General features: G+C 54.5%; 1 protein-coding gene across 1 annotated transcript in view; it reads left to right on the top strand.

The window, feature by feature from the left end:
• Positions 1-21470, top strand: part of ARHGEF17 (Rho guanine nucleotide exchange factor 17) — a 57451-nt gene that overhangs the window by 4194 nt on the left and 31787 nt on the right.

The following is a 21470-nucleotide window of genomic DNA, read 5'->3' as shown; positions in this document are numbered from 1 at the left end:
CAAAGGTTCTTGCCTGCTTCGAGGTATTCTGGGTGATAATTACAAAGGGTTCTAATCTAGTCCTCTAGCTGTTTCTCAGGGACTGGTTTTAGAGAGTCCTAGCTGGTTCTTTTCTATAAATACATAAGGAGATGTGAGGGTCTTTCCTGAGTCCTGCAGCCCTATCGGCCAGACCCCTTGTAGGATGTTGGGGCTTGGGGTCCACAGTTGACAGAGGTTTGTACTTCCTCGTTTGGCTCTCCTGTGGCAGATCAAAATGTGGGTTTGTCCCTGAGCCCGGGAGAATTAGAGAGGTACAGGCATTACTTTATGGAGGAGCAGAAAACACTGTATAAAGTACTTTGGTGGCCCCGGCCTTTCTCTGTGCCTCAGCCTCCCCATCTATAAAGCAGGGGGTTGCGGACAGGGTACCTACGTCTCCATCCAGCTGGTGCTGCACAGATTTGGGGGAGTTCACAGGTTGGAGTTGAAGCACTCTTGGTGCCTGAGGTCTAACAGCACCTCTTGTGATCAGAGTGGGGGCTCGCCAGGGAGAGCAGGGCCAGAGAAGAGCCCGCTCAAGCTCAGCAGAAGGGGCCTGGAGAGAGTTTGGAGTGGCTCCAGCCCCCACAGGCAGGGCTGCCTCTGGGGAGGGAGGGGGGGTCACTGGTCCCCCATCCTGCCAGTTTTCATCTCTCCCACCCCACCCCCTTCCTGGTGACTGTGAAATGCTTCCCCCTTTCTCTGCCAGACCCCAAGACCTGGGGACACAGTCTTTCCGAGGCCCCCACTTCTGCCTTCACATGTCCCTGGCGTTTTGGCTGTGGGTTCAGATAGGTTCTAGGTGCTGTGGTGCCCCGGCATCTGAACTGGAAACTAGGTTTTGGGTTCTGGGCCTAGTGTGGGGATGGCTCGGCCTGCACTCCCACTGTGTTCCCTGCCTGTGTGAAGAGCCTGGAAACCCTAAAGCCTGGACTAATTTGGTCACTCCCAGTTCCCAGCACTCTCACGGCCCCTCTGAACTCTTTCTTTGTTTCTCTTTCCTTGTCTCTGTTTCCCCCTCGTCCTGGCTCTGGTGTCTCTCACAGAGGCCACAGAGAAAGCCAGCAGGCAGGGAGTGGGGAGAGGGGAAATTTTGGACCTGTCCTTCCTTGTGAGAGCCTGGTAGGACAGCTCCAGTGCCCCTAACTCCAGTGCCAGTTGTCTTTGGAACATAGGGGTTGGGGAGGGCAAGAGCAAGGGCAGCTCCTGCCAGGGGCCCCTTCCCCAGCTGTCTTTCCCATGTAATTATTTCCTCAGGGAGCCTTGAAGGCTAAATTAGGGAAGAAGGCAGGAATGAACCAAGGGACTCAGGGAAACCGGGGGGGGGGGGACGCTTCTAAGAAGAAGAAGCATTGAGACCTAGAGAGGAGGTGGGAGTTTTTGCAGAATTGGCTTTTGGTCTGCCTCCCTTCATATTGTCCCCCTGTCCCACCAAGTTCGGGGAGAAGCTTAGCCCCCTCCACCCCCAGAGGGCTATGAGGTAGGGCGTATCTGCCCATAATACAGACTTCTCCCTGTCCTCAACAGAGCCTCTCTCCAGCCTCCAAACCTTGCCCCATTCTAGTCCTCCCACCTTTCCAGGCCCAGCTTGATGTTCCCTCTTGCCTCGTAGAGGAAGGAACTAGTAAGTCTGTATTTGGAAGAGCAGGGTTTGAGCCGAGGTTCCAAATCCCTGTGTGGCCTAGGATCACTCACATCCCTGCTCTAGACCTCACTTTCCCCTTCTGTAAAATGGGGGTAATGGTTTCTGCTGGCAGGCTCTTGTAGGGTGAGTGGGTGGTGTGATCACTCCCTCCCTGGGGGCAAGAGAGAGGGGAAAAAACAGGCTCCACTGCCCCAGCTACTTCTCAGTGACCGGCCGTGGCCCCTCCTCCCTGCGCCCTACTGGTTTCTAAGCACAGGGCTGGGCACTCTGAACCTCAGTATAACCTGGTAGACTTGAATTGGCTCAAAAGAGAATCACTATCCCCTAATTCCCCAACCCCCTCGTAAAGCTTGGAAGTTCTCCCATCCACTAGCCCAAATCCCTTCTGCTACCCCTTCCTTCTGCCTCCAGGAAGATGGGGAGCAGCTGTTTACCCCCTCCTTATGGCCTCCATGGAGGAGACAATGTTCCCTTGTTTCGGGCCTGGGGCTCCAGTCACGCTCCACGGGCTGTGGGTGGAGATGGTGTGGTGTGAGCTCCAGAATAAGAAGGGAAGAGAAGAGGCTTTCACACTTTGCTGATGAAGCAGGAACCAGGCTGAACCCAGCCAGGGGCAAACAAGAGAGGCCCTTGGGGGCAGACGTGGCCCCTGACCCAACCCCAGGCTTTGGGGAGTCCCTCAAACTCAGGTCTCTCCCAGCCCAGAGTCTGTATCTGCCCTCTGCATGGCGTATTATCCCCTTGTGAGCAGGTGGTCTGGATGCCAGGCCCAGCTCAGCCTCTGACTCGCTCTGAGACCTGGACAGAATCATCTTGGGCCTCGACTTTCCCATCTGTACAGTGGGATGTTAGACAACCTGGTCTTTGAAGCTCTGAGGGAGGACAGCCTGCAGAGTGGTCAAGGAAAACAGGAGGCATTGGAGTGTTGCTGGAAGAGAAAGGCAGCTCTGTGCAACAGCTGTGAGAACCTAGGAGCCCAGGGAATGAGGAATAACTTGTGGTCATTTTATTCTCTGAACACCTGCTTGCATTTCTGCTGGGAGGTGGCAGAGCCCTTGGAGCCTCCGTGCCCTGCCTCATTTCCACTTAGAACCACAATAGCCCGGATGATAGACTCTTCTTTCCAGGGCTCCCCCACCCTGGCCTTAAAGTACGGGGCCTTAGAGCCCAACCTTCTGCCCTCAGGTACTGATACCCATTTGACAGATGTGGCAACTCTAGCCCAGAAACAGGAAGTGATGGTGTCTCAGAATCATAGACGGCTTGACTCACAGAATTTTAGCATACTGGAATAGCAGTAACAGTGGCTAACATTTACTAAGTACTTACTGTATCCCAGATACTCTGAATGTTTCATTCTTCAGATATAAACCCTGTGAAAACCTTCCACTGCTGGATTCTTAGAATTGCAGGCTGTAGCTTCCCAATGAGTCCTAGAGTGTCCGTGTCTTTGAGGTGAAGAAACCCAAGCGATCCCTGTTTCTTGGTGGAATTGGCCTGCCATCTAAGTAAAGGGGACAGGGTCGGGGGTGTTGGGGGGGTGTCACCTGCATACCCCTAACAGCCTGAGCACTTTCCTGGTGGTTATTTAAGTCACTGGGACCTGGGGGTGGGGTGGAAAGAACTTTGAGACTCAGAAAGGAGAATGCTGGGTCTAAGCTCCCACAGCAAGGCAAGGCGCAGCCAGGCCCAAGCACCAACCCGCTGCCCCAGCTGACATCCCCCCCCCCCCGCCCCCAGCTTGCCCAGCCAGCTTTTGCCTTGCTGAGGAAGGCCTGGGTTGCAGCTCTCCATCACCTTTCTACTCTCTGTGTCCCCTTGGCGGGGAACCCGTGGGGGCGGGGTTTCTCTCCTTTCCCTCCTTGGCTCTTTGCTATGATTTTTCCATGGAAACTGGTTCTGGGAGGGGAGGCAATCAGGACATTTGGAGTTCTGAGCAGTACCAAATATCTATAATTAAATGTCTTGTCACCCAGTAGGAGGGTGGGATGGGGAGGACAGTTAGAGGGCTATCCCTTTCTTCTGTTTATTCCCTGCCCCACTACTCTTTCCTAAGGGCCCCGGACTATTGGAGGGAGTACAGTCCAGGAATGGGTGTTCCCCCCCCAAAACTTGGAAGAGTTGGGGGATGGACCAGAGTTGAGTCTGACATTTTTCAACCCCACATTTCTGGGACCAGCTGGTTTGGGGATGCTCTGGGCTGCTGCTAGTCCTGTCCCCAGCACCCTGCCAGTGTAGGGACTTGCCCCTCTTGCTTCCTTCCCCCCTCTGTGATTTCAGGCTACACATGCTGCCCTGCAGCAGATGGAGGCACCCCCAGGTCTGGGGGACCAGACTCTCAGAGAGTTCAGAATCTGGAAGCAGACTGAAGGGACTGTAGGAGGTTGAGGAATTGGCCTGAGGGTTGGCAGGGGAGACTTCTTGGAGGAGGCTATGCCTGGAGCCTGGCCTTGAAAACTGGGAGAGTTTGTATAGCCGGAGAATAGAGGGAGGGCACGACATAAGCAAAGGCTAGGAAGTAGGAAAGACGTGGCAGGTCGTGTGTGGTAGGAGTTTCCATCAGAGACATGGGTGACCCTTGATAGAGCAACGTATTCACCCATTTAACAAATACTTACTGAGCTCCTAGACGCACGCTCCCAGGTCCTGGGGATGCAGTAAGAAACAAAACAAAGGCCTGGCCTCGTGGACCTTCCAGACTAGTGAGGAGACCTGTGTATAAATGGATACATTATATGTCAGGGAGAGGTAGGGGCTAGGGAGGAAAAGAAAGCAGGTTAAGGGAGTAGAGACTGACAGGGAGGGAGTCTGGGAAAGGTCTGGGAAAGCCTCTATCAGGCAGTGAGATCTGAGCAGAGGCCTAGAGGAAGTGAGAGAGCAAGCCAGGTAGCCATCTCCGGGAGGGAACATTCTGGGCAGAGAAGAATAGCATGTGCAAAAGCCCTGAGGTAGAAGTGTGTTGGAGAAATTATGCGGAGGATTGTGCGGATGGAGCAAAGCAGGAATGAGGTCAGACAGGTAAGGCGGGTGGAGGTAGGTCTCATAGGCCAATAACACCTACTTGAAGTGAGATGGGGTAGGCACTTTTGGAAGGTTCTGAGTAGCGCAGTGGCCTGATCTGACTTAGGCATTCATAGGTCCGTGCTGACTGCTCTGTCAGGGTAGTTTGCAAGGGCCCAGGGTGGAAGCAGGGAGGCCGTTAAGGAGGCCCCTGGAATAATCTGGGTAAGAGCCGATGGTGGCTTAGCCTGGGACCGAGGTGGTGGAGTAGTGGGTTTCTGCTGCAGCCCAGAGGGTTTCGTGAGGGCCCGGACCCCAGCATTCAAGGTGAACACGGAGCTACTGGGGCTCTCATAGCTGAGCAGCATGTGAGGGGTTGGTTAGGGTGGGGAGGGGGAAGTTGATAAAGCCCCCAGGGTGTCCTGGGGCTATAGGCTGCACTGACTGCCCCCTGCAGACCCACACTGCCTGGGCTCAGAGAGTAGGAGAGTGGAACCACCACAGGGCCCTCGTGAGGATAGCGACAGTGCCATGTCCCACCGGTGTCTCCTCTGCAGCTGCCATGACACCCATCTGCTCCAGCTTGCATAGCTCCTGGGACAGGGAGCTCACGCCTCTCTAAAGTAACTCTGTCCCTCCTATCTGGTCCTCTAGCCAGGTGGGCATTGCCATGGTCGCAATATATGGGTGAAAAAGCAGGTCCAGGGTAGACAGAGGTTTGCCTAATGCCCTGTGGCTCAAGTATGGGATTTGGCCCCAGGTGTCCTGACACCCAGGCCATACATCGGCCCCACAGAGTTCCCCCCTGAGCAGAGATGGCTGGAATGGTGATGGTAGGGTGGGGGAAGGGGGAACCCATGTTTCCCAGAAAGGCTTGAAGCCCTGGCGTACTTATTGGGAAATGTGCCCAGGCAGCCTGGCGCCTTGCTGACAGGTCCTAAAATGGGGGCTCTGGGTCCCCTGGGAAGCAGGAGCCTATTGGAGCCAATGCCCCCGCCTTGGGAGTTGATCCTCTCCTCCCACTTCCACCCCAGGCCTCTGGGGCATTCCAGGGGTAGACCAAGCCAGAGGAAAACTGCCAGGCTGCCAGGCCCTGGGCAGTGACTGAGCCCCAGCCGATGACATGCAGGGGCCTGAGGCCCCAGCCAGGGTATCTGAGCTCCCAGAGGGCTGTCCGCGACCACCACCCCCCCCAGTAGCCAGGATCACCAGGGATGACTTGGTGTAGCACATGGCGGTCTGCACTAGGGGTCAGGGGATGGGGTCCAGCCTTAGCCTCTCCAGTTTCCTGCTGTGTGGCTTTAAGTGAGTCCCTTCCCCTCAGAGCCACAGATTCCTTCATGCTGTGGGCACCAGGATAAAAACTACCACCCGCCCAGGGCTGGTGGGAGAGGCAATAGTTTTCCTGAGCAGGTCCTATTTTGTAGACTGAAGAGCTGGCAGGCAGGTGGGGGCTCACGGCCCCATTAGGCAGCTGAGGAGACTGAGGCTGAGTGGGGCTGGGCCTCCCCAGGTCTGGCCCCCGACGCCTTGCCCTTGCCACGGGCTGCTGTTCTGGGCTCCACCACACGCACAGGTGAGGCCTCTCCCCACAGGGATGGCAGGCTGGGAGGCTCAGTCTGCGGCCTCGCCCCAGAAGTGGTGATGCTGCCGCCGCCAGGATTTTTAAACTTTGTCCAGGGCATGGGGCCCTCACATGGCTCTGAGACTCTCCCCAGGCAGGGAGAGACTGAGGGGGCGTCTGCATAGGCCCCTGAGGTCAGAGGGACATGAGTTGATTCCAGTCTAGGCTGGCAGATGGGTGGTATATTCGTTTCCTGTTGAAATTACTACACGTTTAGGACCTAAAACAGTACAAATATTATCTTACAGTTCTGGAGGTCAGAAGAAAAGGGTTTCACTGGGCTAAAAATTAAGGTGTTAATAGGGCTCTGTTTCTTCTGGAAGCTTTAGGAGAAAACCTGTTTCCTTGCCTTTTGCAGCTTATGGTGTCTGCTGACACTTCTTGCTTGTGACCCCTTCCTCCATCTTCAAAGCCAGCAGCATCGCACCTCCAAATCGTTTTCTCACCCTGTACCCCTGCCCCCTTCTTGTAAGGACCCTGGTGATTCCTTTGTGCCCACACGGATCATCCAGGATAATTTCCTCCTCTCAGAATCCGTGCTCTGCAGAGTCCCTTTTGCCATGTAAGGTAACATATTCACGGATTCCAGCGATTAGGACGTGAACATCTTTGGCAGCCATGATTCTGCCTACCACAGGTGGGCAGAGGGGCTGGGGCTGTCAATTCCAGCGATTAGGACGTGAACATCTTTGGCAGCCATGATTCTGCCTACCACAGGTGGGCAGAGGGGCTGGGGCTGTCAACTCCTGAGATCCAGAGTTCCCAGGAGGTGCTGGGCACAAAGCAGAGCCTGGGAACACAGGCCTGCTGCATTTATCCTGCATTTGTGTCTTCCTGTGGTCATTTGTCATTTGTCATTCCTTCATTCTGCAGTCAGCTGTTGAGCCCCTTAATGGGCAGTGGGGACGCACAGGGAAAGCTTGGACATCCTCCCTGCCTGCCAGTGCTTTTCAACAAGGGTCCTAGTCCCCTGAGGTGGGTGGGGTCCAGAGCATGGCTGAGCACTGGCCTGGTGGAAGAGGGACAGAAGTGCCAATGGGTCTCTTACGGATGGGCTTGGCTTTTAGGGGTGGCTGGTCCTGAGCTTGCTGACTAAAAATTGGGATGAAGCAGCTTCCAAGAAGGGCTGTTGGTGGGGAGTCCGGAGCCCCAGGCAAAGAGGGAAGGTGAGGGTCTAGGGAGGGAGTGGGAGTCACATCTCTGTGGGGCTGCTGTAGATGGAGCTCAGGGGCAGAAGGGGAGGAGCTCCCTATACCCGTGTGCCGGGAGCTCCATGTTGGGGATTGGTGACCCTGGTGCTGTTGGACCAGAAGACCTGTCTGGTCCCTTCATGTCCTGAGAGGCTGAGGCACTTCCCAGGAGGTGGCATGTGGAGGGAAGGAGCTCGACCCAGATCCTTTCTGCCCCCAGGCTGGCTTTGGGACCCAGGGCAAGCATTTACAGCCTCCTCTGCATTGCCCCCTCACTCCACCAAGGATTATTGTGTTGTTTTCTGTGTGTGTGCGTTTTTTTAAGATTTTATTTATTTATTTGACAGAGAGAGACAGCCAGCCAGAGAGGGCACACAAGCAGGGGGAGTGAGAGAGGAAGAAGCAGGCTCCCAGCAGAGCAGGGAGCCCGATGCGGGGCTCGATCCCAGGACCCTGGGATCACGCCCTGGGCCGAAGGCAGACTCTGAACGACTGAGCCACCCAGGTGCCCTCCACCAAGGATTATTGTTAAGATTAAATGAAATCGTGCTAAGAGGGCTTGGCACATAGTAAGTGTCCAGGAAGTGTTAGTTCCTTCTTTCATGACTGAGAGGCAAGAAGCTAGGATTCTGAGATTCTCATAGATGTTGACTCCAGGGTGTTCAGGTTTCCAGCATCTCTTTCCAGCTTAAAGCAAAGGACAGAGCTCTACACAGGAGGGCAGGTGGGGTACTGACTGGGTAGGGCCAGTGGCCCAGCAGCTTGGGCCTTTGGAGATGGGAGGTGGGCAAAGGAGAGCGCTGGTCATTTGTATAGAGTCAAGTACCTACTGTCCTGCTCTCCTCTCCAGCTCCCCCTCTCGGTTTGTTCCCACCAGTCCCAACCTGGGAGGCTGAGCAGGGCCAGAACCCTCTCTGGTCAAAGCCCCAGACCCATTGGAACCGGCCTGTGAAGCAGGGCCCAACAGCCCCTCCAAGCCAGAGAGTCTGAGGGTCTGTGTGCCTGGTGGGCTTTGGGGACGGACCAGTAAGGGTTAACATCTCAGAGCAGACTCTGACTCACTCACTGAGTGAAGACTAACAAGTCATTTCATCTCAGCTTGGAGCCTCAGTGTCCTGCCCTGTCAGCCCAGGACCCCACGCTCGGAAGCTCTCAGAACGCTGGCCACTTTAAGGACATGTACTTTTGAGATTGCTAGTTCAGAGTGTAGAATCTTGTGGTTTCAGGATGAAGGATTCTGTTCTTTTCCAGGAGTCCATACCTCTTAGCTTGATTTTGTTCATGCATTTGAGATGGTTACTTCTTGTTTCTGAGACTCTGGGGCCAAGGAGAGGCGGGGCGGTCCTGGGCCAGTGGGGGGGACTGTGTTGGAGGGGGCCAGGCTGAGCGAGTGAGCTAGCGCCAGGTTGGTGTCTGTTTCCTGTTTATTGGTTCCCAGGGGGTGAGCAGGCCCTGCCCTGGAGCAGCATGGAGCAGGAGGGAGGGAGGTGGGGTGTCCTGGCCGCCAGCCAGCCCCACAGCCCGGCCTCCTGGGACGGCTGAGACCCCTCCCCCTGAGCCCCCTTAGACAAACATCCAGTCCTTTCCCAGGACAGGGCACTGGAGGTCAAGGAGCAGATGTGGAAGGGAAGGGATGGGAGGACAGGAAGGGACCCTTCCCCCCAAAGATCCTACTGACTCCCATCTTTTTTGGCTGCCTGTGTCACTGAAGTTGCACTCCGGGTTCCTCACTGTCCCCCTCTGTCTCTCTCTGTCTGGGGGGGGGGGTGGTGTGATGTCCAACTTCTTGGCAGGCCAGGAGGCAGGAGGAGGAAGAAAAGGGATAGGGCCCTCGATCCCAAGAGGTCCACCTGGAAAGATCTTTAGAAACCAGCTGTGTCAGGGTGCCTGTGTGGCTCAGTCAGTTAAGCCTTTGCCTTCCACCCAGGTCATGATCCCAGCGTCCCGGGATCGAGTTGCAGTGGGCTCCTTGCTCAGCGGGGAGCCTGCTTCTCCCTCCGCCTGCCTCTCCCTCTGCCCGCCGCTCTCCCTGCTTGTGCTCTCTCTCTGACAAATAAATAAATAAAATCTTAAAAAAGAAAAAAAAGGAAAGAAAGAAAGAAACCAGCTGTGTCTTCTAACCATCCCTTATCCCAGCATTATTCAGAGGGTAAACTGAGGGCCAGCAAGGGGAGGGATCTTCCCCAAAGCCGAGACATAGTGGACCAGGCCCAGCAATCTGCCCTGTGCACCTCACTGCTGTTCCAGCCCCACACTTGGACTGCTGCATGTAAGGGGCCACTGGGGATACTTGAGAGGGGGGATGGCCGGGGTCACTTGGTATTTTAGCGAGTTGGACTAAACCAGGCGGGAAAAAGAAGCCTCGATATATGTCTTCAGAGAGGTCTCCGTTTGACCAGAGCACACAGGGAGAGGCCGTGTGTGCAGGAGCCAGGTTGAAGGCCTCAAGTGCCAAGTTAAATGGCCAGGGCTCTGTCCTGTGGGCAGTGGGGAGCCATGGAAGGTTAGGAGCTAAGGAGGAGCATTGCCAGATGGACACATTAAAAAACACCCTCTGGTTGTGGACTGGAGAAAGCAAGAGATGAGAACCCGAAATAAGGGGTACAGGTGATGCAGGGATGGAGAAAAAAGGACTTGCTAGGGAGATCATTTAGAGATAAAACCTGACAATTTAAATTTAACTCAGGGCATTATCAGAAACTGGGATGAGGGGAGTGGGGCACTGTCCCTTATTTCAGTTAGAGAATATGGCAGTGGGACAGAAGGCAGGGCCATCTGAGACATCCCCCTGCCTCAGGGCAGAATGTTGCTCTGCATTTCTAGAAGGAGAAGGGGGCTCTGAGCAGGCTCAGGTGCTTCCTGTCTAACTTCAGTCCCTCCTGCTTCAGCAGAAGTGCCTGCTTCTCAGTGGGGTCACCAAAGAAGAGCAGAGCTCCAGGCTACACCCCCGATCCCACTCCTTCTGGAATTGGCCTGGGTAGGGGAGCATAGGGGGGAAAGAAGGAGCAGGCCTGTGCTGCCTTGCTAGCTATGACCAAAGACCAGTAACTCAGTCTCAGTCTTCCCCTCTGTGAAGTGGGAATCCCAGATGTGGCAGAGTCCAGGAAAGCTCTGTACTGTGCCGGCTCTCAGGAGCTGGGGGTAGAGAGACTGGTAGGTGGACAGGCAGGCCGTCTTGCTAGCAGGGCTTGCAGTGGGTCCTGTAGTCAGAGACTAAGAATCCTTGTGATATTTGTACCGCAGACCCCAAGACAAGTGCTGTTCTGTGCCCTGCGGTCCTGGACGTCTTTCTGGAGGAGAGAAGGACAGGCTGTAGGGAGAGGAGCAACTCAGATTTGGGGCCTGATCTGAGCCCGTTTCCTCATCAGATGCCTAAGTAGCCTTCGAGCTCCTTGCTGCACCCCATCCTCTTCTCCCCTCCTCCTGGACCAGAGCTTTCAGGCTTCTCCCCAAGGCCAGCGGGGGCGTTGCCTGGGGCGGGTGAGGAATTTCCGAGGGAACAGCTAAATTCAGCCCCAGCTAAAAATAGTCCTGGGCCTGGCCCCAAGGCTGGGGCGGGGAGGAAGAAGAGGAGGAGGAGGAGGAGGGAGGGGCAAGCCCTTATCCTGCCTGCCCCACCTCTTCACCTGGACCCAGGGCCTGGGCTGCAGATGGCCTCCTCCCTCCTCACTCATACCAACCCTTTCCCTCACTGGGGCTCTGTGCTTTCTTCTCTCCTCCCTCCTCTGTCCTTCTCCCTGCCCTCCTCCCCCAGCCTCGCCCCTTCTGGCTGTCTCTTTTCCCTGTATCTCCCTGCCTCTGACAGAGCTAGACAGAGGCCTGTAGCCAGGACCAGCAGAGGGCCTTGCATAGGGAGGTGTCCCCTTGGCACTTGGTTCCTGAGTGCCAGGAACCACCCCCCCCCACTGGCAGCTGATTGCAACCCCTCTCTTCTGGGATGGGAGTGTGGGGGATGACAGACCTCAAAGTTTCCAAGGTATGGAGATGTGGGTGGGGCCCCTGGTTCACCCCGTGACCTGGTACAGGGTTCTGGTCAAGTGGCTCCACCCTTGCCAAGCCCTCCTGTTCCTGGCACACGGGGCATCAAAACACATTTATTAAATAAATAATGCGGAGGGGGTGGGGAAGGTAGGAGGAAGAGAGCTAGGCCCGGCCCTTGGGGAGTTCCCAAGCTGCTCTAAGCTCTTCCCACCACCCATGTCCAGCCCTGTTTGGGCTCTGCCCTGGGGATGGCAGGCCCAAGCACCCCGGCAGGTGAGAGCTGGGAGATGGGCGAAGGGGCCTGTCCTGAGCCAGTACCAACTGGGGGTGGGGTGGGAGCTTGACACTGAGGCTCAGGGAAGGTGACGGTCCTAGCTCAGATCACGGAGATCAGAAGGAAAGAGGTGGTGTTAGAACCGAGGCTGGCCTCACTCCGCAGCTGCAGGAGTGAATTTGGTCTAATGTAGCAGAGAGATCAAGAAGGAAGTGGATGGAAAGTCTTAGGAGACTGGCCCTTAGTACTTGCGGCTCAGGGGTGGGGGTCACAAGTGGTGGCAGCAAAGCTTGTCAGGCTCTCCCTGTGTGCCCGGCACTGATCTGAGCACTTTCCACGCACCCACTCGTTTAATCTCACAACCACCTGAGGGCAGGTACGGTCATCCCTGTTTCTAGATGAGGAGCCCGGGGCAAAGCGTGATCAAGTAGTTGGCCTGGGTTAGGGAAGCTAACTAAGTGGGGGATTGGAGTTGAAACCCAGACAGTCTGGTTCCAGGATCTATGAACGTCACTCAGGCTCCTGGCTTTCAGGACAGCCTGTGTGGGAGGTGTGCCATCTCTGAGGTGGGTATGAGGGTGGAGAGAGTGGATTCCACTTTGGACTTAGGAAACCCACTGCATTTGCAGTCCACAGTCCCAGCCCATAGTGGTGGCTCCCCTGAGTATGAGGGGCCCCTGGGGTGCAAGAGAAGGTGATGCGCAGGCAGAGGGAATGAGTATTTCCCCCTACCGTTGGCCCAGGGACCTTTCTCTAGGTACTGGAGTGCAGCTGACGTGGGTGCTGGGCTCCTTGCTTGTGGAGAAAGCTTTGGGTTGGAAGGGTGCTGAGATGAACCACAGGCGGGGGAAGGAGGGGTGGGTAGGGGCAGGCCAGGCAGTGCTGGCGCGTCCTGCCTGCAGTATCTGGAAAGCAGATCTCTTGGGCCATGGCCGGCGTGACTCAAATGGAGACAAAAAAACCTTCCATATTTGGACAAAGAGCCCAGAGAGGCCTGGACCCGCAGCCAGCCCAGGCCGCCTCCCCCCACCCCCGGTCTCCCTCTGGGCCCCTAGCCCTGAGCCCTGTCCCACGAGTTTAACTCTTGGGCCTCAGGCAACACTGTGGCCTCCTCCTCAGTCATCAGGCCACCTTCCATGTGGCCAAGCCTGGGCCATGGGTGCTGGAGAAGAAACAGCGAGTGTTGGGCCCTGAGCTTGGGGTAGAAATGCAGGGAGGAGTCCTGGCAGAGCTCGCAGGTTGGAAGGGGGTTACACACTTACATGGACAATTCCCATGCCGGGGGATAAGTTGACTGTAGTATAAACCCAGCATGGCAAAGCCTGAGGTCCACCACGTGTAGGCACACGCACACACACACACACACACACACACACACTCATACATTCATTTGTTTTCAATCCCCAGCAGACTTCTGTATTCACTAAGACATCTGTGCAGATATCAGAAATGAGGACCCAGCCTGAGAACCTCTCACACCTTCCCTGGAGCAAGCTTTGATGACAGCAAAGTTGGAGTAGATAGGAACAGCCAGATGTCAACTTAACAAGTAATGTAAAGAGGCATTATCCATCTGGGGAAATGCAGACAGAGCCCTCCGTCCCTGCACTGAAACCCCATGTGCCCTCCGTGTGGGGCTGGGCTGTGCAGTGGATGCGAGAACCAGGTGAACGGGGAGAGGGTCTCAGCCCACTTTCTGCCTGGAGCAGGACCTCACTCCCAGGCGGAGGACCCAGACGCTCGCTGTCACTGGTGGGGTAGCTGAGCTGACCACACAGCTGCTCCTAGCTTTTCTAATTAGCCCTGGGTAATTAACTCTGGAATCAGCCTGGGTGATGGGTTTGGAAAGCCCAGGGTAGCCTTTAAAATTCAGTTCCATCGTCACCCATTGGTACCTATATGTGCATGGTTAGCATGTGGGCTATAGGACAAACAGACAGAGGTTCCTGCCCCAAGAAGAGGTGGGAGCCCCATCCGAGAACTGAGGATCAGAAGTAGGCCAAAGTGGGGGAGGGCAAGGGAGGCTAATGTCGCTGGAGCCTTAAAGAACAGCAGGACTGACTGGCAGAAATGGGGCCAGGCCTTTCAGTAGGAGAGAACCAGGAAGGTAGAGGCCTGTGATGGCATAAGCCCTGGTGTGTCTGGGGTGCCATTGAAAGCTCCCTGGTTCTGGAGAAGTCAGGGGGGTCCTGGGGAGTCTGGAAGGCCAGCCTTGAAAGTCTGGGGTTCACCCCAGGGCAGTAATTTCCAAACTCTTAAAAATAGTGGGGTGGCACCTGAGTGGCTCAGTCGGTTAAGCGTCTGCCTTCAGCTCAGGTCATGTTCCCAGGGTTCTGGGATTGAGCCCCTCATTGGGCTGTCTGCTCCAAGGGGGAGCCTGCTTCTCTCTCTGCCCCTCCCCCTGCTCACGCGCTCTCTTTCTGACAAATAAATAAAATCTTAAAAAATATATAGTGGAACACTTTCTTCTAGAGGAATCTTGACTCTACACTATAAAACAGGTCAGCTTGGAACCTTGTTGGTAAAAGTGAAGGTGGGGGCGTATCTGCCTTCTTGAATCATGTCTCCCCCCATGTACTTCCGTGGAGCCCCCTATGACTCCGGCAGAGAATCCCTGTTTGCGGCAGAAGGGCCCCAGTGGAGGGGTTGAGAGCAGGATAAGCCTGTCCCTTCAGCTTCTCCTCAGGCTCAGAAGTTCAGCCCAGCCAGGCTTCCTGGGCAGGGACAAACCCTGGTGGGGCCATGTCTCCAGAAAGAGCCAGAATGATGGAGAACCCCACCTTGGGGCTCCAATGAGCAGGCGATGTCCCCTACCAGGGGCCTGCAGAGCTGGGCTGGGCCCTACTTGGTTAGAAAGACGCCCTTTCAGAGTGGTGAGAAGACCCTGATTGCTGACTGCTGCTTTCCGGGAAGGTCCAGACCCTTCGAGGGAGGCGGAAGCTAGCTGCCAGCGGTGCTCCCAGCATGGGCATGCTGTCTGGCCCAGCTCCATCACTGACTGAGGACAGAGGGAGGCAGCTGGCTCCTCTAAGATGAGGTAATTTAGGTTAAAATTGGAGGACTCCCCCAGAGCTCAGAGTAAAAGGAAGTAGGAACAGATATTGGCTGGAGAGAGCCTGAGCTCTGAGCCTGGCCTGTCTAAGGCCCTTCACGACCCAGGCTTTGCCCTCCTCGGACACCAGCCTACCTGGCCTGCCACACAGCTGAGACTCCCACTTCTTCGGCCATCAAAAACACTGATGGAGTCCGAAATTGTCAAGTGTAAAGACAGGGGCTAATGCACCTTGCAGAGACCAGCATATGCTGAGGCCTCGTGTGTAAGAGTGTGATGGTGGGCTGGAGGAATCACTGTGGCCAGAGCATGACACAGCCAAAGTGTGACACAGGTGGGGAGCTGGGGAAGTTTGACCTGAGGCTGGCATGTCAGCAAGAGCTGGGTCACCCAGAGTGTTGGGGTCAGCCTGACTGCTCACGTTTGATCCTACCTCCAGCTGTGTTGGTGTCATGGTTAGAATAGATTGGAGCTGGCTGGCTTAGGTTCGAATCCTGCTCTTCCTCTTAACTGTATGACCAGGAGCAAGTACTTAATCCCTCTGTGGCTCTGTTTATGCACCTGTAAAATGGGGGTGGTGATGATGATGACACTTACTATAGGGTTTATGTGAAAATTAAATGTGATAATACCCGCAGTGGCTGGGCTGGACCACTGACCACAGGGGATCACTGGGAAATCATAAAGTCGAAAGAGACAGGTAGTGACCTGGCCTGGCTGAGGAGGGGTCCCAGGGATGGGGAAAAGTGGATGGGGTCACCAAGAATAGCTTAGAGTCATCTTTGAGGGAGAGGGATATGCTGAGTTCCCAGAGGGAGGCTCAAAATACCCCCCAGGCAGCTGCCATAGGAAAGCAGCTAAGGGGCTTCGCTGAGGTGGGGTGGGGTTCTGTGGGCTTGGGGATCTACTGGATTCTCAGTGGCAGAAATTCCCACCCTGCTATGACGTTGCCTGTGGCTGACCTCCTTTTACAGTAGGTGTCTGTGGCCCAGAGAGAGGCAGGATTGCTAGGGTTGCCCAGCAAGTTCCAGCCCCAGGTCCTTCATCTAGATTGGGGACTCATCTCCAAGCTTTGGCTGGCTCAAACCCTAGCCCTGAGGTTGCCTGACTTGAGGGGGCGTGGGGCCTATAAGGGAGGAATTTGACGGCTCTCTGCAGAAAGGGTGAGGAACTTCCTCTCTGGCTGCAGAGGGGGCAGGGAAAGTGTCTGGAGGAGAGGACAGATGACACTGGAATTGTACTAGAGAAGACTGAGTGGGAAACCGAAGGGGGAAAGCAAAGACAAAGCCTCCAAACTCAAGTCCCAGAGCAACCTCCTCCTTCTTTTATCTGATTTTCACTCACCAGGAGCCCCCTTGGGACTTGGTCCTGTGTGTAGGCTGGGAACACAGGGCAGTGACCAGGGGTGATCAGGGGCTGCTGTGGAAAGACCCAGAGACTGGGGGAGCCCAGAGCCTCAGTGTACAGAAGGGACAGTTCCTGAGGAGGAGACTGAAGCGAAGCCTTTGATGGGTGAGAAGGAAAATGAGGAGGGTTGCAAAGGCCGAGACGGGAGCCTGAAGCAGACAGCGGATGCCAGGTGGTGAGGTGAAGGGTTTAAAAATTCAATGTATATAGTTAATATTTTGAATAGGTAATATACTCATGTGGTTAAGAAAAATCCAAAAGGGGGGGTGACTGGGCAACTCAGTCGTTTGAGTGTCCGACTCTTGCTCAGGTCATGATCTCAGGGTGCTGGATCGAGCCCTGCATCAGGCTCCACACTCAGCAGGGAGTCTGCTCGAGATGCTCTCTCTCTGTCCCTCTACCTCTTCCCGTGCTCTCGTGTGCGCATTCTCTCCAAAACAAATGGATACGATCTTTTAAAAAAAAAAAAAAAGGAAAAAAGGAAAAGAAGAAAAAGAAGAAAAATCAAAAAGGATAAAAATTCTCCGTTCTGCCAACCGCCTAGTACGTACCCTGCCCCACCCAGGATACCCGTGTATTAGTTTTGTGACTCCTTCTATTTGCAAATACCTGCAAATGCACTGTCTTTCCTCCACTTTCCACACAGACAGGCACACAGCTGTCCACTTAGTGAGATCTTTGCCCAGATCTTTCCTTATCAGTGCCTTAAGAGCTTCAGTATTCTTTCCTGCCCTGTGTGGTGTCCCATCACGCTGACAACCAGAGCTGTATTTAACCACACATTAAAGGATGTTTAGGTTATTTTCAGTCTTCTGCTGTTATAAATAGTGCTGTGGTGAACGAGCTTGTTCATAGGTTATTTTGTATGGGGGCTGGTGTATGTTTAGATGTTCAATTTCTTGGAGTCGAATTGCTGGGACGCAAGGTGTATGTGATTCTGATTCTGGTGGTCTGCAGAGGGCTCCGCCAGCGCAGCGAGCAGCCGGCTTCCCCACAGCATCCCCAAGCTGCACCTGCGCTATTGTCCCAAGCTGAGAGGTGAAATGGTATCTCAGTGTATTTTAATTTGCATTTATCTTACAACGAGGAAGGCTGAGCATCTTTCCACATGTCCGAGAGACATTTGGATTCCCTTTTCAATGAACTGTTCATGTCCTTTGCCCATTTTTTTCTGTTGGATTGTTGGCCTTTTGTTTTTTATCGATTTCTAGGAAGCTTTATAAAATTAAGGAGTTTATTATTGTCTGGATTATGAGTTGTAGATATTTTTTCCAGGTTTGTCACTCGATTTTTTACTTTATTTGTGGTATATTTTTGCCATGCAGAAGGTTTTGTTTTTATGTGGTCTAACTTATCAAGCTTTTATTTATGGCTTCTGTATTTGGAGTCACGGTGAGAAAGGCTTTTCCCACTCCAAGGTTATAAAGCAATTTCCCCATGTTTCCCTCTGTTGTTTTATGTTTTCTCGTTTTGTTTTACATTTAAATCTTTGACCCATTTGGAATTTATCCTGGTGTGTAGCGTGGGTTATGGCTCCCACTCTATTTTTTCCCAGAACTAGAGTATCTTTTTGGGGTGGGTATGAAGCTGTTGAAGGTCAAGGCAGAGTGGTAAGAAGGGCTTGGGGCAACACCAGTATAATGTGATAGGCAGTTGGAGATGGGGCCTAGGCTGGGGGCATAGCACTCCCAAATACTCATCTTTGTTGTGTGACATTGGACAAGTCCCATCCCTTCTCTGGGCCTAAAGTATACCTAGAGTATAGCTGAAGAGGCCCTGGATATCACCCTGAACCCAGGGCTGACTGTGAGGGAGGTGATGGCCAGCAAGAGGGGGCCGTCCTGCAGGCGGGGACACAGAGGATAGCCATGGATCCAGCACCCATCCAGGCTGGGCTGAAGTGGAGGGGGTTGGGGGGCTGGCAGCAGAATTCACTGTGTTCTTGGAGTGGGCAGGTAGGAAGGCAGAGAGGGGCGGGCACCCATTTAAAAATACCCACTGCCGCCTGGCACGGCGGGCAGGGGTGGGGGGCAGGCCCTCTGCCAGCCCTCTGGATCCAGGAATGCTGAGGGTTGCTGGGGCAGGCACATTGTCAGTCATCTGAGGACTGTGGACCCAGCCCAGCCCAACCATAGCCATTCCTGGAGGTCCTCTTCCCGCCACCATGAAGCAGGCATCCTTGTCCTCTCCAGTGGAGAAATAGGGACAGACCACTCTCCCAGAGTCTAGTCCTGGTACTGCCCTGGACTTGCTGTGTGACGTGGGGCCAGTCCCTGTCCCCTGGCATCACTATCCATCAAAAGGGGCAACTGGACTTGCCTCACATGCTTCCACCATCCCTGGGCCTCAGCCAGATTCCAGTTTGGATTAGAGCTGGGCGGGAAGAGCTTGAGGTCCTTGCCTCTGCCTCCTTCACTGACGGGGAAACTGAGGCCATGGAGGGGACCCTGACCTCTGCCCTGCCTTTGCTTTTCCTGGCTTTCCTGTGCCTCTGGACCCTCTTCCCTGCCCCTACACGGCCTGTACCAACTCCCCACCCCCGCTCCTGGGCCCCAGTGGTCAAATTCCAGGGCAGCCATTGCCGTGGCAACAGCCAGCTCACAGGGCCCCTCCTCTCCGGGTTCTCCACCAGGCTGTTGTCCAGGGAGGAGGCAGAGAGGGCCTCCCACCCCTAGGGGACTAGAGGGGTTGGGGGTGGGGCAGGGAGGAGATCAGACCCAGCTGGTTTCTCATTTGTTTTCCAAAGGAGAAAATGCAAAAGGCACAAAGTGCTGCCAGCAAATGCTATTCTGTTATCCCAGACACAGTGGGAGGGACAGAGGTGGTCACCTGGGCTGGAGACAAGAGAGCCACCCAGAAAGGCTCTTGGAAACTTGTACCTGGAGAATCGCCCCATAAAAGGGTAAGGCTCAGGATTTGGAATGGGGGATTGAAGATCCTTCCTAAGGTCACCACCATCCAATGCTAAGGCTGCCTAGGGACTGAGGGCCCCAGCCCATCTTGGGCTTTCTCCCAAGCAGACATGCCCCATGGTGAAAGGAGTTACCATGGTACCCTTGGAGGGGGTGAGTTCGTTGGCCCTGGGGTTATGCAAACAAGGACTGCCAGGGGATGCCTACCCTGGGAGGGGGTTAGTGCACTCAACCTCTGAGATGACCTGCCTTCTTTTTTTTTTAAACCTATTTATTTTTTTAGAGAGAGAGCGAGTGCGCACATGGGGGTGAGGGGGGTAGGGGCAGAGAGTGAGGGAGAGAGAATTCTAAGCAGACTCCCAGCAGAGAAGGGAGCCTGGCCCAGGGCTTGATCCCATGACCCTGAGATCATGACCTGAGCCAAAACCAGGAGTCGGACACCCAACAAACTGCGCCACCCAGGCGCTCCTGAGATCACCTGCTTCTAAGGTTCTCTGGTTATTCATAACGAGCCAGTGCTTATGGAGAGCCCTGTTCCAGGCACGATGCTAAGTAAGGCCTTTATATCCTGTATTACACAGATGAAACTGGCACAGATACAGGCCTCCTGGAGGTTGGGGCAGCCATCAGTACAATGTGATCTCTGGCTTGGCCCTCCTTTTTCCAGGGCCCCCACCCACTGTTAACTTTCAGGTGTGTAGTGTATTTGCTTCCAGGCTTTTCTCCTTGCATATATATGATAGATAGATAGATAGAGAGAGAGAGAGAGAGAGAGATAGATAGATAGATAGGAAGAAAGAAAGAAAGAATGTATGTGTGTATATTTCATGATGTGGCAATGGTGCAGTTTGTATGCTTCTTGCTGCTTTCAGTTAGTATGACACTGAACATTTCTCCGTGCACTTTAAAGAGCTCCATAAGTGCATGATTCCCACAGCCTCGCGGTCAGTTCCCACTGTGGCGAAGAAGGTGGTATGAATGTCCTTGTCCTCCTCTGCGGCTGCTGTCCCCTGGACTGGAAGGCACCCCCTCTCCTGCACAGTGGAAAAGATGTGGATAGATACCCTGACCCCGCGGTCCCCTGTGGGCACAAGTCCTGTCACCGTGAGACCTCGAGCCCAGTCCTTAACTTCTCTGTGCCCATCTCCTCTTGTGTAAAGCAGGGTAATAATAGGGCCCACCAAGGAGGCCTGTCTCCAGGTTAAAATAAATACCTGTTAGCTGCACTTAGGAACCCCTTGAGAGAGATTAGCTCCTGTTTGCTCTCTTAACTTCCTCAGGCACCGCAGGTCACTGACGGAGGGGAGGATTTGACCCCAGCCTCATCCCCTTCATCTTGAGAAAGTGAGCAAGTTATGACTCCTCACTGAGCCTTGGTTTCCCCCCGAGTTGCTATGAGGATCTGATTAGAGTAAGCCCTACAAGTGTTTTGTAAACTGTGAAGTGCTGGGTGATGCCACTTACTGTCCATATCAGGAGAGCAAGGCTGCAACTCCAGAAGCCTACGGTGCTCGGAGCAGAAGGGGAGTCATCAGATCTGGGGTATAAGGACAGCTTCCTGGAAGTGGTAGTCCTGGTCCTGGGGCTTTGGGACAGTAGAGTCTAGGCCTGTCTCTGGCTGACTTTCAGCTGGAGAGCCTGTTGCACGTGCGTGTGCACACTCACGCTGGTGACTGTGGCTGCACAGATATTAGGACTGGTCACTAGTTGTTGATACAGAGCAGCGAGGCTTGGAAGTTGAGGCTGCCTCTGGTCAGCCCAAGGTAGAGACCACTTCTGCCAGTGTGACCCAGACCCAGTGACAGCCCCCTGGAGGCTGGGGTGGAGGGAATGTTGATCAGGGCATATTCACTGTCCCTGGGCATCTCCACCACCCGAGACTTACCTGGAATGGTGGGAGGGGCTTCCCTGGGCTCTGGGTTGGGCCAGGGTACCCAGAGCTTACTTTACAGCCAGAGTGACTTACTGATGGATTGAACTTGCTGCTCTCCTGGGGTGTCCCCTGGGTCTTGGAATAGGGTAAGGGTAGGGGAGGTGGGGGCCACAATGCCTCTGAGCAGGTTGGGCCCCTTTGGACAAGATTTAGTGGAAGAGCCCCAAGGGCCCAGTTCTAGCCTTAGCTGACTGCCTGCTGCCCTGGGGGTCTCGAGATACTTTCCTCTCTGAGCCTCAGTGCCTATACTTAAAATGAGAAGGAATGGACCTTTCTGTGGCTCCCTCCTTTATAAGGAAGGCTTGAACATGGGCATTCTAAGCTTGCTGTGCACATTCATAACACTGAAACTTACTGTCATTCATTCACTGATTCACAAATATGTACTGGGCACTTACTGTGGGCCAGACTGTTCTAGGCATGGATACTGA

This window comes from Ailuropoda melanoleuca, chromosome 8 (assembly GCF_002007445.2).
Source record: "Ailuropoda melanoleuca isolate Jingjing chromosome 8, ASM200744v2, whole genome shotgun sequence".
In the NCBI taxonomy this organism is placed as follows: Eukaryota; Metazoa; Chordata; class Mammalia; order Carnivora; family Ursidae; genus Ailuropoda; species Ailuropoda melanoleuca.
This window is presented reverse-complemented; position numbering and strand designations above follow the sequence as displayed.